The 18,482-nt window shown below is 43.2% G+C and overlaps 1 pseudogene; it reads left to right on the top strand.

The window, feature by feature from the left end:
* Positions 1-10,984: 10,984 nt before the first annotated feature.
* On the top strand, positions 10,985-12,193 carry LOC139390890 (tRNA wybutosine-synthesizing protein 2 homolog; annotated as a pseudogene).
* Positions 12,194-18,482: the final 6,289 nt, after the last annotated feature.

The raw sequence follows: 18,482 nt of genomic DNA on the forward strand, positions 1-18,482 counted from the left end.
AATATTGTCTATTATATTGACAAGATATTAGAGCAAGGATGGGCAACTGGGCATTTGGCCCCCTTTTGTAGGACAGCGGACCAAAAAATAAAAGTGTTTTATTTTTTTTAGGAACTCAGTTGAGTATCAACTTACTATTGAGAGTTAGAATAATAGAATATACAAGGTGTAATTTTGAAATTTGGTTGCGCATGAGCAGCACTCAATTAGCTCATGTTAGTGGTACGCAGACCCACGAGCCACTGCGGCCCCTAATGAGTTTAGTTTTTTTGTGGCCCCCACACACATCAACGTTTCCCATCCCTGTATTAGAGTGACCGCTCTAACAATGGAAGTACATGTCCTCAAAGATGGAATGCAGGTGGGAGGAGGCGAAATCAGGTGGGACCATTCTAGCCAAAGAGAGGTCATATGTATGCCAGCCATACATACATACAGAGAGAGAGAGAACTCATCTTTGTATCTGTACAATTATAGTGTCTGTGACAGCATGGGCAGAGCCATTGAGGCTGTCTCCATTTTAAAGTAGTACATTTTCTTCTTCATTGGCTGATTGCTCCCAGTTCAGTAGTTGACTACTTTAAAATGGTGGAAGCCCTTGATGACAATGTCCATGCTGAAATGTCTTATTGGATAATCATGTATCTCTATCATCTATCTCTATGACAACAGGCAAAACTCCAATATCAAGTCGTTTTCAGGTAAGTTGCCAAAATGCCACGTGCGTCCACTTATGTCTGTGCATTTGTAACAACCTAACCATTACAAAACGTATATTCAATCAAATAGGCCTCACGTAGCAAATTAGAAAGCTTTTTTGTTGTTGACCAAATTCGACAGTCTCATTAGCTAGGTAGCTAGGTAACAGTGTCTAGGTTTCCATCCACTTGGCGACAGATTTTCATGCAAATATTCTAAAATCTGCATAAAAACAATATATTCTCCCACCAGAGGGGTGTTTGCATCAAACTGATATTTATTGCTAAAAAAGGCTTTGCTTGGTGACATAGTGTACATTACAACAATCGTTGCTGTAAAAAATAGAAGTTAAATGGGTTTCCATCTCATTTTCAACTCTACTGATGTTTTTTTTTCAGTATACAGTGCAGTTGTAGCTTACATGAGGAAATTATTATGGACAAAAGAGCAGGATTTCTTGTTGTTTTTGTGACAAACAAACAAACAAACCAAGAGACATCCCCCCCCCCCCCTCCCCCCCTCTCATATGCACAAAAAGCTTATGTCTCTCAAATTGTGTGGAATTGTGTTTACATCCCTGTTAGTGAGCATTTCTTCTTTGCCAAGATAATCCATCCACCTGACAGGCTGTGGCATATCAACATGCTGATTAAACAGCATGATTATTACACAGGTGCACCTTGCGCTTGAGACAATAAAAGGTCACTCTAAAGTGTGCAGTTTAGTCACACAAATGTGCCAGGAGTACCCTGGGGGCAGAGCATACAGACAGGGGTTGAGTTTATGTTCATCTGGAAAAGTTGTTTAGGAGTCGCATAACTCATGTGGCAAAATTGTAGTGAGTCATTTGGGTTCCTGATGAGAATATGATGTTGGACCAGACAGTACTCCAGTTAATATCTACTGCTGGTATATCTTTGTTCCATTGTTAATAGATTGGTAATATGTTGGTTTGAATAGGAATATATACCATGCTGGTTCGGGACAAGGTAGCGCGTCCTGTTCACCGAACGTGCTACCTTGTCTCGAACATGCTATTTCGACTCTCTCTCTCTCTTTCTCGCTACCGCACCTGCTGTCTCTAACTCTAAATGATCGACTATGAAAAGCCAACTGAACATTTACTCCTGAGGTGCTGACCTGTTGCACCCTCTACAGCCACTGTGATTATTATTATTTGACCATGCTGGTCATCTATGAACGTTTGAACATCTTGGTCATGTACTGTTATAATCTCCACCTGGCACAGCCAGAAGAGGACTGGCCTCCCCTCAGAGCCTGGTTCCTCTCTAGGTTTCTTCCTAGGTTCCTGCTTTTCTAGGGAGTTTTTCATAGCCATCGTGCTTCTACATCTGCATTGCTTGCTGTTTGGGGTTTTAGGCTGTGTTTCTGTACAGCACTTTGTGACATCGGCTGATGTAAAAATGGCTTTATAAATAAGTTTGATTGATATATATAATTTGGAGACTGCCCTTACCCATGCCATTATTATTTTGTGGATAGGATGAGATGATCAGATCCCCAACATACTCCATAAGCACTTAGAGCAGAACGAAGCTGCAAATAAAATAAAAATGAAAACCAGGCAGATGGTATTGCTTTTTCATGTCTTGGAACGCATGTAGGTTTCAACTGTCCACAATGTCAGAGAGAGTATGAATTCCCCCCTCAAGCTGGAAAACATATAGGCTGGCCACCCAAAATGAGACTGTCATTATTAAACAATGGCATCTTTTTTTTAATTTAACCTTTATTTAACTAGGCAAGTCAGTTAAAAACAAATTGTTATTTACAATGATGCCTACCAAAAGGCCTCCTGCGGGGACAGGGGCTGGGATTGAAAATAAAATAAATAATATGTGGGTGATTAATAATATATTTGCAATTGATCCCCATTGAACGCCATACTGTAAGCATTTGCGTGATGATAGGGTCAAAGGTGAGTTTAGCGTTTTTGATTGAGATGTTGAAATATACCAGATCTTGGAGCCTGTACGGCTTTACTATATTCTCCTCCAGGGGGCGCCAGGCCACTGGGTCTAAACCACACACGTATTGGGCGCAGAATAAATATACGTTTTATTTGTCAAACGGCAGCCAAGCGTCGATCATAATATCACCAGAATAAGACACTCGATATTTATTTAAAAGATGCATCAAGCTCATCACTGTTCACCATCCTGTGAAGTTCATCACAACATATTTAATCTGAAGCCTAATAAACTGCATGCTTTCCTGAGTTCCTGGGAGGACCGCACAACATATCATTCATTGGTAACTCCCAAGTTTACTTCGATATTATTGTTGTTATATAAATAGTTGTGCATAAAGGCTTTCCACCGCCATTTCTCGCATACCTAATTTTACCGACAAAAAATATCCCAGCTTGTCTAGAATATTGTTTTGTCTACATTTGGAAAGTTAACTGATAAGTTCGCTGTTTCTATCAGGATTGTCGTGACATTTTGTTTCCGACATGTTACTTTACTCTCAGATTTTGGGCGGAGAAATCAAATTATGTTGGTCACATACACATGGTTAGCAGATGTTAATGCGAGTGTAGTGAAATGCTTCTGGTTCCAGCAGTGCAGAAATATCTAACAAGTAATCAAACAATTCCCCAACAACTACCTAATACACACAAATCTAAAAGGGGTGATTGAGAATATGTACATTTAAATATATGGATAAACCATGACCGAGCGGCATAGGAAAGGTGCAACTAGATATCATATGCATATACTGTATTATATACTTTGAGTAATGTAAGATATGTAAACATTATTAAAGTGGCATTGTTAAAGTGACTAGTGATCAATTTGTTAAAGTGGCCAGTGATTGGGTCTCTATGTAGGCAGCAGCCTCTCTGCTGAGTTAAGTGATTGCTGTTTAGCAGTCTGATGGCCTTGAGATAGAAGCTATTCTTCAGACTCTCGGTCAAGGCTTTGATGCGCCTGTACTGACCTCGCCTTTTGGATGGTAGTGGTGTGAATTGGCAGTGGGTCCAGTGGTTGTTGTCTTTGATGATATTTTTTGCCTTCCTGTGACATCGGGTGCTATAGGTGTCATGGAGGGCAGATAGTTTGCCCCCGGTGATGCGTTGTGCAGACCGCAACCTTGCGGTTGAGGGCAGAGCAGTTGCCATACCAGGCTATGATACAGTCTGACAGGATGCTCTCTCGACAGGATGTGGATCTGTAGAAGTTAGTCAGGGTTTTGGGTGACAAGCCAAATTTCTTCAGCCTCCTGAGGTTGAAGAGGTGCTGTTGCGCCTTCTTCACCACACTGTCTGTGTGGGTGGACCATTTAAGTTTGTCGTTGATGTGTACACTGAGGAACTTGAAACTTTCTCCACTGCTGTCCCTTCGATGTAGATAGGGGGGTGCTCCCTTTGCTGTTTCCTGAAGTCCACGATCATCTCCTTTGTTTTGTTGACGTTGAGTGAGAGGTTGTTTTTCTGACACCACACTCCGAGTGCCCTCACCTCCTCCTTGTAGGCTGTCTCGTCGTTGTTGGTAATCAAGCCCACTACTGTTGTGTCGTCTGCAAACTTGATGATTGAGTTGGAGGCGTGCATGGCCATGCAGTCGTGGGTGAACAGGGAGTACAGGAGGGTCCTGAGCACGCACCCTTGTGGGGCCCCAGTGTTGAGGGTCAGCGAGGGGGAGATGTTGTTTCCTACCTTCACCACTTGGTGGCAGCCTGTCAGAAAGACCTGGACCCAATTGCTCAAGGTGAGGTTGAGACCCAGGGCCTCCAGCTTGATGATGAGCTTGGAGGGTACTATGGTGTTGAATACTGAGCTGTAGTTAGTGAACAGCATTCTTACATAGATATTCCTCTTATCCAGATGGGATAGGCCAGTGTGGTGGAGATTGCATCGTCTGTGGACCTTTTAGGGCGGTATGCAAACTGAAGTGGGTCTAGGGTGGCCAGTAAGGTGGAGGTGATATGATACTTTATTAGTCTCTCAAAGCACTTCATGATGACAGAAGTGAGTGCTACGAGGCGGTAGTCATTTACAGTTGAAGTCGGATATTTACACACACTTAGGTTGGAGTCATTAAAATTCGTTTTTTCAACCACTCCACAAATTTCCTGTTTTTGGCAAGTCGGTTAGGACATATACTTTGTGCATGACACAAGTAATTTTTCCAACAATTGTTTACATACAGATTATTTCACTGTATCACAATTCCAGTGGGTCAGAAGTTTACATACACTAAGTTGACTGTGCCTTTAAACAGCTTGGGAAATTCCAGAAAATGACGTCATGGCTTTAGAAGCTTCTGATAGGGTAATTGATATCATTTGAGTCAATTGGAGGTGTACCTGTGGATGCATTTCAAGGCCTACCTTCAAACTCAGTGCCTCTTTGCTTGACATCATGGGAAAATCTAAAGAAATCAGCCAAGACCTCAGAAAACAAATTCTAGACCTCCACAAGTCTGGTTCATCCTTGGGAGAAATTTCAAACGCCTGAAGGTACCACGTTCATCTGTACAAACAATAGTACGCGAGTATATGGGACCACGCAGCTGGGACCACGCAGCTGTCATACCACTCAGGAAGGAGATGTGTTCTGTCTCCTAGAGATGAATGTACTTTGGTGCGAAAAGTGGAAATCAATCCCAGAACAACAGCAAAATACCTTGTGAAGATGCTGGAGGAAACAGGTACAACAGTATCTATATCCACAGTAAAACGAGTCCTATATCGACATATCCTGAAAGGCCGCTCAGCAAGGAAGAAGCCACTGCTCCAAAACCGCCATAAAAAAGCCAGACTATGGTTTGCAACTGCACATGGAGACAAAGATTGTACTTTTTGAAGAAATGTCCTCTGGTCTGATGAAACAAAAATATAACTGTTTGGCCATCATGTTGTGGGGGTTCTTTGCTGCAGGAGGGACTGGTGCACTTTCCAAAATAGATGGCATCATGAGGGAGGAAAATTATGCGGATATATTGAAGCAACATCTCAAGACATCAGTTAAGTTAAAGCTTGGTCGCAAATGGGTCTTCCAAACGGACAATGACCACAAGCATACTTCCAAAATGGTGGCAAAATGGCTTAAGGACAAAGTCAAGGTATTGGAGTGGCCATCACAAAGCCTTGACCTCAATCCTATAGAACATTTGTGGGCAGAACTGAAAAAGCATGTGTGCCCAAGGAGACCTACAAACCGGACTCAGTTACACCAGCTCTGTCAGGAAGAATGGGGCAAAATTCACCAAACCTATTGTGGGAAGCTTGTGGAAGGCTACTCAAAACGTTTGACCCAAGTCAATCAAATTAAAGGCAATGCTACCAATTACTAATTGAGTGTATGTAAACTTCTGACCCACTGGGAATGTGATGAAAGAAATACAAGCTGAAATAAATATTTCTACTGTTATTCTGACATTTCACATTCTTAAAATAAAGTGGTGATCCTAACTGACCTAAGACAGGGAATTTTTACTAGGATTAAATGTCAGGAATTGTGAAAAACTGAATTTAAATGTATTTGGCTAAAGTGTATCTAAACTTCTGTAAAAAAAAAAACTGTAGTTCAGTTACCTTTGCCTTCTTGGGTACAGGAACAATGGTGGCCATCTTGAAGCATGTGGGGAAAGCAGACTGGGATAGGGAGCGATTGAATATATCCATAAACACACCAGCCAGTAAAACCTCTTTCTACCTTTCTGACAATGTCCAATATGTATGGGTGGTTCCATTTTGGTTTTAAGCACTTTTTGACCACACCCCTTATGATTTCAACAAGCTTTCCATACTCTTTCTTATCTTATATATAATATGTGTGTTGTGTCTTAACCGATGGCGGTCACAAGACAAACACCCCAGATGATGTAAAATAGGGTCTAAGCTACAAGATATGCGGAAAATGGAAACAAATCTGAGTTTGACCTTAAAGGTTAAATTAAATGTTTTATTAAAAAACTTTTTTTCAACTCAACCGTTTTATCTTTTCCAGTGATGCAGACATGGATTTCTCGTCGTATGGTCGTGTATGCAAAATGGGTCAACTTTGGGCACCTTTATCTCCAGAATGTGTTGGGATTCAGGTTCAAAAAGTCACTTTCTGACCACTTCCACCATAGGCAAATATGTATGGAAAGTTTTTTGTTCAAATGAAAAGGGGTGCGATTAAAATCAAATGGAACAACCCATATGCATAGTCTTAATCATCTACTGATCTCTAGCTTCATTGACTTTTTGGATTGAAATCTAACAATTTGCTGTAATTGTTCTGCTTTTCTCTGTGCTCTATGCTTTCTCTAGGCTCCTCTGCTGTCAAAGAGAGAGAGGAGGATCTCAAGCAGTGACAAGCTGGTGAATGTCTTATAGGACCTACTAGAATCCCATTGTGAGAGATGGACTGAGGATCTGAGAGACGATATGCATCACTAAGACCACCAAGTCTCCGTGGCGGAGACTTGGTGGTCTTAGGGGGAAAACACTTTTTCTCAACCAGTATGGAAGAAAACAGGTATGCTATAGTATAGCATACAAACTGTTATCATATTGATACAGGCCTAATTTTACGTTCTGTATGGGTTTAGTGTGTGTGTGTTTATTCCAATGCATCTGTTACAGGTCCAGATTTGTGGCCAGCAGTGGCCCAAGCACTGGGTGCAGAACATTTGGCAAAGATAGCTTGAATCTCCAAGGATGGATTAAGAACTCCGGTAGTGACCATGCTAGTTGGAGAGGACAGCTGGGTGACACATGTAGACAACAATATCAGGTAATGACTCCTTCCGGCGCCGACAGAGATGGCCGCCTCGCTTCGCGTTCCTAGGAAACTATGCAGTTTTTTGTTTTTTTACGTGTTATTTCTTACATTAGTACCCCAGGTCATCTTAGGTTTCATTACATACAGTCGAGAAGAACTACTGAATATAAGATCAGCGTCAACTCACCATCAGTACGACCAAGAATATGTTTTCGCGACGCGGATTCTGTGTTCTGCCTTACAAACAGGACAACGGAATGGACTCCATGCAGCGACCCAAAAAAACGACTCTTCTGGTCAGACTCCGGAGACGGGAACACCGTGCACCACTCCCTAGCATTCTTCTTGCCAATGTCCAGTCTCTTGACAACAAGGTTGATGAAATCCGAGCAAGGGTAGCATTCCAGAGGGACATCAGAGACTGTAACGTTCTTTGCTTCACGAAAACATGGCTCACTGGAGAGACGCTATCCGAGGCGGTGCAGCCAACGGGTTTCTCCACGCATCGCGCCGACAGAAACAAACATCTTTCTGGTAAGAAGAGTGGCGGGGGCGTATGCCTCATGACTAACGAGACATGGTGTGATGAAAGAAACATACAGGAACTCAAATCCTTCTGTTTACCTGATTTAGAATTCCTCACAATCAAATGTAGACCGCATTATCTACCAAGAGAATTCTCTTCGATTATAATCACAGCCGTATATATCCCCCCCCAAGCAGACACATCGATGGCTCTGAACTAACTTTATTTAACTCTTTGCAAACTGGAAACCATTTATCCGGAGGCTGCATTCATTGTAGCTGGGGATTTTAACAAGGCTAATCTGAAAACAAGACTCCCTAAATTTTATCAGCATATCGATTGCGCAACCAGGGGTGGTAAAACCTTGGATCATTGTTACTCTAACTTCCGCGACGCATATAAGGCCCTGCCCCGCCCCCCTTTCGGAAAAGCTGACCACGACTCCATTTTGTTGATCCCTGCCTACAGACAGAAACTAAAACAAGAGGCTCCCACGCTGAGGTCTGTCCAACGCTGGTCCGACCAAGCTGACTCCACACTCCAAGACTGCTTCCATCACGTGGAATGGGATATGTTTCGTATTGCGTCAGATAACAATATTGACGAATACGCTGATTCGGTGTGCGAGTTCATTAGAACGTGTGTTGAAGATGTCGTTCCCATAGCAACGATTAAAACATTCCCTAACCAGAAACCGTGGATTGATGGCAGCATTCGCGTGAAACTGAAAGCGCGAACCACTGCTTTTAATCAGGGCAAGGTGTCTGGTAACATGACCGAATACAAACAGTGCAGCTATTCCCTCCGCAAGGCTATCAAACAAGCTAAGCGTCAGTACAGAGACAAAGTAGAATCTCAATTCAACGGCTCAGACACAAGAGGCATGTGGCAGGGTCTACAGTCAATCACGGACTACAAGAAGAAATCCAGTCCAGTCACGGACCAGGATGTCTTGCTCCCAGGCAGACTAAATAACTTTTTTGCCCGCTTTGAGGACAATACAGTGCCACTGACACGGCCTGCAACGAAAACATGCGGTCTCTCCTTCACTGCAGCCGAGGTGAGTAAGACATTTAAACGTGTTAACCCTCGCAAGGCTGCAGGCCCAGACGGCATCCCCAGCCGCGCCCTCAGAGCATGCGCAGACCAGCTGGCCGGTGTGTTTACGGACATATTCAATCAATCCCTATACCAGTCTACTGTTCCCACATGCTTCAAGAGGGCCACCATTGTTCCTGTTCCCAAGAAAGCTAAGGTAACTGAGCTAAACGACTACCGCCCCGTAGCACTCACTTCCGTCATCATGAAGTGCTTTGAGAGACTAGTCAAGGACCATATCACCTCCACCCTACCTGACACCCTAGACCCACTCCAATTTGCTTACCGCCCAAATAGGTCCACAGACGATGCAATCTCAACCACACTGCACACTGCCCTAACCCATCTGGACAAGAGGAATACCTATGTGAGAATGCTGTTCATCGACTACAGCTCGGCATTCAACACCATAGTACCCAAGCTCGTCATCAAGCTCGAGACCCTGGGTCTCGACCCCGCCCTGTGCAACTGGGTACTGGACTTCCTGACGGGCCGCCCCCAGGTGGTGAGGGTAGGCAACAACATCTCCTCCCCGATGATCCTCAACACTGGGGCCCCACAAGGGTGCGTTCTGAGCCCTCTCCTGTACTCCCTGTTCACCCACGACTGCGTGGCCACGCACGCCTCCAACTCAATCATCAAGTTTGCGGACGACACAACAGTGGTAGGCTTGATTACCAACAACGACGAGACGGCCTACAGGAAGGAGGTGAGGGCCCTCGGAGTGTGGTGTCAGGAAAATAACCTCACACTCAACGTCAACAAAACTAAGGAGATGATTGTGGACTTCAGGAAACAGCAGAGAGAACACCCCCCTATCCACATCGATGGAACAGTAGTGGAGAGGGTAGCAAGTTTTAAGTTCTTCGGCATACACATTACAGACAAACTGAATTGGTCCACTCACACAGACAGCATCGTGAAGAAGGCGCAGCAGCGCCTCTTCAACCTCAGGAGGCTGAAGAAATTTGGCTTGTCACCAAAAGCACTCACAAACTTCTACAGATGCACAATCGAGAGCATCCTGGCGGGCTGTATCACCGCCTGGTACGGCAACTGCTCCGCCCTCAACCGTAAGGCTCTCCAGAGGGTAGTGAGGTCTGCACAACGCATCACCGGGGGCAAACTACCTGCCCTCCAGGACACCTACACCACCCGATGTTACAGGAAGGCCATAAAGATCATCAAGGACATCAACCACCCGAGCCACTGCCTGTTCACCCCGCTATCATCCAGAAGGTGAGGTCAGTACAGGTGCATCAAAGCTGGGACCGAGAGACTGAAAAACAGCTTCTATCTCAAGGCCATCAGACTGTTAAACAGCCACCACTAACATTGAGTGGCTGCTGCCAACACACTGACATTGACAATGACTCAACTCCAGCCACTTTAATAATGGGAATTGATGGGAAATGATGTAAATATATCACTAGCCACTTTAAACAATGCTACCTTATATAATGTTACTTACCCTACATTATTCATCTCATATGCATACGTATATACTGTACTCTATATCATCGACTGCATCCTTATGTAATACATGTATCACTAGCCACTTTAACTATGCCACTTTGTTTACATACTCATCTCATATGTATATACTGTACTCAATACCATCTACTGTATCTTGCCTATGCTGCCCTGTACCATCACTCATTCATTGTCGGAACTAGAAGCACAAGCATTTCGCTACACTCGCATTAACATCTGCTAACCATGTGTATGTGACAAATAAAATTTGATTTGATTTGATAACCCTTTCAATGACATCACTACCAGTATTCTTTAAAACAAAATGGTACCAGAAGTGTTACTTTGTAGTCTCAATGGAATAGTTGCATGTTATGTACTCCTTGTCCAATTGTTTGTCATGTTTTACAACTTTCTTTGAGGGATGAGTTTGATGTGACCAGGTGCGCATGTTCTCTGCTGGCAACATCACAGAGAAGCTCAGGGTTGCCTCATTCAACTGCAGTGGGGAGACTGTGGTGGATTTATATGCAGGTAAGAAAATACATCTTGTATATATCTGTGTATATTATCCATGAATTACAGAAAATATTCATAATCTATGCATAATTTAGCACTATAGGATTATATTGTTATTCCTTATTGTTATTCTTTATTAGGTATTGGCTACTTAACTATCCCATTCTTGGTGCATGCGGGGCCAGCCATGTTCATGCTTGTGAGTGGAACCCAGATGCCGTGGAAGCCCTGCAAAGAAACTTGGTAGTTAAATGGAGTGTGGCATCACTGCACCGACCACGAGAGACAACCGGCAAGTAAGGAACAACATCTTTATACTGGAGATCAGAACTCAACCAGTTTATGTGATCTGAGAATAATTGTTTTGGGTGTTTTTCCAGCTCCCATTGTGTAACCTGGCTGACCGGGTGAATTTTGGGTCCAGCTCTGCGGGTGGCTGGCCTGTTGCCTGTCGACTACTGAGGAAAAGGACCGGTGGCATGTTGCATATTCACCAGAATGTTACCGCACCACATCATATTACAGACTGTGACACTTCCTCTGTTCCTGTCATGGAGAGAGTGGACATTTCTGGAGGAGACCAAGAAGAGGTGTCTCCTAAGGGGAGTGACAGAGAAGTTTGGGGTGCCTGGACAAAGGACACAGCCATCCACATTGCCTCTCTACTGCAGGACATCACTCTGGACTGGCGTCCAGCACATTGAGCATGTCAAGTCATACTCACATTCACCATGTAGTACTATTCTTAGAATGCAGGCCACTCTGAGGAGACAAAATACAGGACTTTAGCATGACTCTTATTTGTGTAGTCGTACCAGTGGCGGACTGGGACCAAAAATCGCTCCTTTCTAACACACCGGCCCATTTCTATCACCTTGAGGCCCCCATAATTAGCAAAATAATGAGAATTTTGCACGCAACAACCCAAATTAGACAGGCCCACTAGGCTAAAAATGGACCAGTCCATCTGGCGTACTCTGCCATTTGTGGCTATTAATAAATTGTTGCACACTAATTTAAATTAATCAGAATTGAGTTTTTTTTAAAGAAAAACATGGTTTATAGATTTATAAAATGAAACTGTTGTTTACCGGTTGTTGTACAACTGATTTTACAAATGTTTATACATGCAATGACTCTGGCTGCTTTGTGTGATGTACACTGCTCAAAAAAATAAAGGGAACACTTAAACAACACAATGTAACTCCAAGTCAATCACACTTCTGTGAAATCAAACTGTCCACTTAGGAAGCAACACTGATTGACAATAAATTTCACATGCTGTTGTGCAAATGGAATAGACAACAGGTGGAAATTATAGGCAATTAGCAAGACACCCCCAATAAAGGAGTGGTTCTGCAGGTGGGGACCACAGACCACTTCTCAGTTCCTATGCTTCCTGGCTGATGTTTTGGTCACTTTTGAATGCTGGCGGTGCTTTCACTCTAGTGGTAGCATGAGACGGAGTCTACAACCCACACAAGTGGCTCAGGTAGTGTAGCTCATCCAGGATGGCACATCAATGCGAGCTGTGGCAAGAAGGTTTGCTGTGTCTGTCAGCGTAGTGTCCAGAGCATGGAGGCGCTACCAGGAGACAGGCCAGTACATCAGGTGACAACCCAGCAGCAGGACCGCTACCTCCGCCTTTGTGCAAGGAGGAGCAGGAGGAGCACTGCCAGAGCCCTGCAAAATGACCTCCAGCAGGCCACAAATGTGCATGTGTCTGCTCAAACGGTCAGAAACAGACTCCATGAGGGTGGTATGAGGACCCGACGTCCACAGGTGGGGGTTGTGCTTACAGCCCAACACCGTGCAGGTTGTTTGACATTTGCCAGAGAACACCAAGATTGGCAAATTCGCCACTGGCGCCCTGTGCTCTTCACAGATGAAAGCAGGTTCACACTGAGCACGTGACAGACGTGACAGAGTCTGGAGACGCCGTGGAGAACGTTCTGCTGCCTGCAACATCCTCCAGCATGACCGGTTTGGCGGCGGGTCAGTCATGGTGTGGGGTGGCATTTCTTTGGGGGGCCGCATAGCCCTCCATGTGCTTGCCAGAGGTAGCCTGACTGCCATTAGGTACCGAGATGAGATCCTCAGACCCCTTGTGAGACCATATGCTGGTGCGGTTGGCCCTGGGTTCCTTCTAATGCAAGACAATGCTAGACGTCATGTGGCTGAAGTGTGTCAGCAGTTCCTGCAAGAGGAAGGCATTAATGCTATGGACTGGCCCGCCCGTTCCCCAGACCTGAATCCAATTGAGCACATCTGGGACATCATGTCTCGCTCCATCCACCACAGACTGTCCAGGATTTGGCAGATGCTTTAGTCCAGGTCTGGGAGGAGATCCCTCAGGAGACCATCCGCCACCTCATCAGGAGCATGCCCAGGCGTTGTAGAGAGGTCATACAGACACGTGGAGGCCACACACACTACTGAGCCTCATTTTGACTTGTTTTAAGGACATTACATCAAAGTTGGATCAGCCTGTAGTGTGGTTTTCCACTTTAATTTTGAGTGTGACTCCAAATCCAGACCTCCATGGGTTGATACATTTGATTTCCATTGATCATTTTTGGGTGATTTTGTTGTCAGCACATTCAACTATGTAAGAATATTTCATTCATTCAGATCTAGGATGTGTTACTTTAGTGTTCCCTTTATTTTTTTGAGCAGTGTATTTTTGTCTCTACCTTCTTGCACGTTGTGCTGTTGTCTGTGCCCAGTAATGTTTGTTCCATGTTTTGTGCTGCTGCCATGTTGTGTTGCTACCATGCTGTGTTGTCATGTGTTGCTGCCATGCTATGTTGTAGTCTTAGATCTCTCTTTAAGTAGTGTTGTGTTGTCACTCTTGTCATGATGTGTGTTTTGTCCTATATTTGCATTTCTTACAAAAAAAAATGTTATCCCAGCCTCATCCCCGCAGGCGGCTTTTTGCCTTTTGGTAGGCCGTCATTGTAAATAGAAATTTGTTCTTAACTGACTTGCCTAGTTAAATAAAAATGACTGACTTGCCAAGTATAGTAGCCTGTATGACGCCTCTCTTGGGACACATTTGTAAAATGTCTTTATAAATATTGTAACCATAGGAATAAATATTTGCATAAAATAAGGGCTACTAAGCCTACTGTATAAATCACACACACAAAAAAAATGTTTTTTTTCTTCAATAGCTAACTTGAAATTCATTTTGAATTGGTTGCAGTTAAAGTAAACGTATATAAAGACTCCCACATCACTGTAGTAGGCTACTACAGACCGCCCTCGGCTGCTACAGACTGCCCTCGGCTGCTACAGACCGCCCTCGGCTGCTACAGACCGCCCTCGGCTGCTACAGACCGGCATCGGCTTTGGGAGGCGCACTTAACTCTCTTTCTGATGTCCTGCACAAGCTAAATGACTCTGAATTCATTCTTTTATATTTGAACTGAGACATGCTTATATCTGTATCAGACTCTTTTAAAGATCTGTGTAACTCTCTGAATCTCGATCATTTAATTAATGTGCAAGACCGAATCCCAGAGCACCTAACAAATCAACACTATTGGACATTATTCTAACGAATACCCCTCACAAATACACATCGACCTAGATATTCTGTAATGATATCAGTGATCAGTGCAATTGCGTGTGTTAAAAATATAAAAAATGACCAAAACCAAACCCCGTTATATTTTTAAAATACATTTTAGACAGTTTGATGAGCAAGCGTTCTTACATGATCTGTACCACAATATTGACAGAGTAAGTCTGATTCCCAATGTTGACACTGCCTGGGACTATTTTTCAATGAAATTTGTGTCGATTTGTAATAAGCATCCCCCTGTGAAGAAATATAGATTTAGTGGAAGGGACAATCCCTGCTTTTCAGATAACTTGGCAGAATTAATTAGAAAGAGAAATATATCTTGGGCTCAAGCTAGACATACAAATGCTCCTGTTGACTGGGCCTCCTTCAAAGCGCTAAGAAACAAATGCACAGGATTGATCAGGAAGTCCAAATCAGATAACTATTTAAATGCAGTCACAGAGAACCTAAACAAACCTACCATGTTCTGGAAGCTAATCAAATCAGTGTCAGGTTCTAATGTATCCTCTGGCCTTCCTGACCATTTAATGATGGATCGATTCTAATGAAGTGAAGGATAAAGCAGATATTGTAGGGGTTTTTAACAAGCATTTCATATCTGCTGGTTCAGTTTTTGATAATGGTGGGGCCCAGGCCTCTAATGTAAGTTCCGTTACAGTCAACTATGATATGGGCCCTCATGCCAACCATTTTAACTTTGAGCCTGTGTCTTATGCTGAGGTCTATAAAGCACTAAAGACAATAGACACTAAACAGTCTGCAGGTCCAGACAATCTGGATCCCTACCTCTTAAAGATACCAGCTGGTACTATTACTGAGCCTGTGGCTCATATTTTCAACTCGAGTCTCTTGACCAATTCCATACCCAGCCTTTGGAATTCAGCTTATGTTCTCCCACTGCTAAAGGGTGGAGATCCCTCAGATGCTAATAACTATGGTCCTATCTCTAAACTCCCTATCCTGCCCAAAGTCTATGACTCCCTAGTGAACTCAGTTAAAAAAACATATTATTTGAAAAGAACATACTGAGCACGGTTCAGTCTGGTTTTAGATCTGGGCACATCACCACAACTGCAGCTATTGCAGTGGCAAATGACATCATTAATGGACTTGATAAAAAGCAACATTGTGCTGCTCTGTTTGTGGATTTATCAAAGGCATTTGATTCAGTTGACCATGAATTGTTGCTAGCTAGACTCAGAAACATTGGTCAGAGTGAAGGGGCAGAAAATTGTTTTTGGAACTATCTTTCTGACAGAACACAATGTGTATATACTGACAACCACAGTCTAGCTTTCTTGAGATTAATAGAGGTGTGCCCCAGGGTTCCATTTTAGCTCCTGTGTTGTTCTCAATTTTTATTAATGATTTGGGAAATGGGATGCAACCAGCAAAGTTACATCTATATGCAGATGATACATATATCCATGTGCTCCTTCTCTGGTTCAGGCTGTTGAAGAGCTCCAGACTGCTTTTCAGTCACTATCGTCTCAAACTGGTCTTGAATGTACCAAAAACTAAATGAATGACCTTTACCAGAGCTAGAACTCTGCCAGAGAACGTTAGCATTGTCACATCTGGTGGCTTATCCATTGAAAAAGTATCATCCTACAAAAACCTAGGTACAGTGCCTTGCGAAAGTATTCGGCCCCCTTGAACTTTGCGACCTTTTGCCACATTTCAGGCTTCAAACATAACATTTTTGTGAAGAATCAACAACAACAATCATGAAGTGGAATGACATATATTGGATATTTCAAACTTTTTTAACAAATCAAAAACTGAAAAATTGGACGTGCAAAATTATTCAGCCCCCTTAAGTTAATACTTTGTAGCGCCACCTTTTGCTGCGATTACAGCTGTAAGTCGCTTGGGGTATGTCTCTATCAGTTTTGCACATCGAGAGACTGACATTTTTTCCCATTCCTCCTTGCAAAACAGCTCGAGCTCAGTGAGGTTGGATGGAGAGCATTTGTGAACAGCAGTTTCAGTTCTTTCCACAGATTCTCGATTGGATTTAGGTCTGGACTTTGACTTGGCCATTCTAACACCTGGATATGTTTATTTTTGAACCATTCCATTGTAGATTTTGCTTTATGTTTTGGACCATTGTCTTGTTGGAAGACAAATCTCCGTTCCAGTCTCAGGTCTTTTGCAGACTCCATCAGGTTTTCTTCCAGAATGGTCCTGTATTTGGCTCCATCCATCTTCCCATCAATTTTAACCATCTTCCCTGTCCCTGCTGAAGAAAAGCAGGCCCAAACCATGATGCTGCCACCACCATGTTTGACAGTGGGGATGGTGTGTTCAGGGTGATGAGCTGTGTTGCTTTTACGCCAAACATAACGTTTTGCATTGTTGCCAAAAAGTTCAATTTTGGTTTCATCTGTCCAGAGCACCTTCTTCCACATGTTTGGTGTGTCTCCCAGGTGGCTTGTGGCAAACTTTAAACGACACTTTTTATGGATATCTTTAAGAAATGGCTTTCTTCTTGCCACTCTTCCATAAAGGCCAGATTTGTGCAATATACGACTGATTGTTGTATTATGGACAGAGTCTCCCACCTCAGCTGTAGATCTCTGCAGTTCATCCAGAGTGATCATGGGCCTCTTGGCTGCATCTCTGATCAGTCTTCTCCTTGTATGAGCTGAAAGTTTAGAGGGACGGCCAGGTCTTGGTAGATTTGCAGTGGTCTGATACTCCTTCCATTTCAATATTATCGCTTGCACAGTGCTCCTTGGGATGTTTAAAGCTTGGGAATTTTTTTTGTATCCAAGTCCGGCTTTAAACTTCTTCACAACAGTATCTCGGACCTGCCTGGTGTGTTCCTTGTTCTTCATGATGCTCTCTGCGCTTTTAACGGACCTCTGAGACTATCACAGTGCAGGTGCATTTATACGGAGACTTGATTGCACACAGGTGGATTGTATTTATCATCATTAGTCATTTAGGTCAACGTTGGATCATTCAGAGATCCTCACTGAACTTCTGGAGAGAGTTTGCTGCACTGAAAGTAAAGGGGCTGAATAATTTTGCACACCCAATTTTTCAGTTTTTGATTTGTTAAAAAAGTTTGAAATATCCAATAAATGTCGTTCCACTTCATGTTTGTGTCCCACTTGTTGTTGATTCTTCACAAAAAAATACAGTTTTATATCTTTATGTTTGAAGCCTGAAATGTGGCAAAAGGTCGCAAAGTTCAAGGGGGCCGAATACTTTCGCAAGGCACTGTATTTGGTTGGATGACAAGTTGTCCTTTAATGTTCATGTGGATGATCTTGTGACAAATCTTAAATTGAAATTGGGTTTTTATTTTCTTAATAAGGCATGCTTCCCGCTTATGGCTAGAAAGAAGCTTGTTCAGGCCACTTTTCTCTCTGTAATTGATTATGGTGACTTGTTGTATATGCATGCAACCTCCTCCGTCTTACAGAGACTGGACTCTGTTTATCATGCATCCTTGTGCTTTATTACAAATGCCAAGTCACTCACCCACCATTGCACCAAATGATATTTTGGACCTCACTTTATATGCGCATAAAGATACATTTGTATGTGTTTATCTACAAAGCCCTTTTGGGTAAACTCCCTCTTTACCTCTGTAGTCTGGTCTCCTTCACCACCAGCAGTTACCATACCCGGTCTGCTAGGTGGTTGCTGGTTTTAAAGTCCCCAGGACATTCACAGTATAAGGCAAGACTGCCTTCTCCTCTTGTGCACCAGATGCATGGAATAGTCTACAATCCATGTTAGTGCCACTGAATGAATTTTAAATGTTGATGGGAGACTGTTACAGAGGAGTGTAAATGTTTTTTATTTTTAGGCTGGATCATGTTGTA

Source organism: Oncorhynchus clarkii, chromosome 31 (genome assembly GCF_045791955.1).
Source record: "Oncorhynchus clarkii lewisi isolate Uvic-CL-2024 chromosome 31, UVic_Ocla_1.0, whole genome shotgun sequence".
NCBI lineage: Eukaryota > Metazoa > Chordata > Actinopteri > Salmoniformes > Salmonidae > Oncorhynchus > Oncorhynchus clarkii.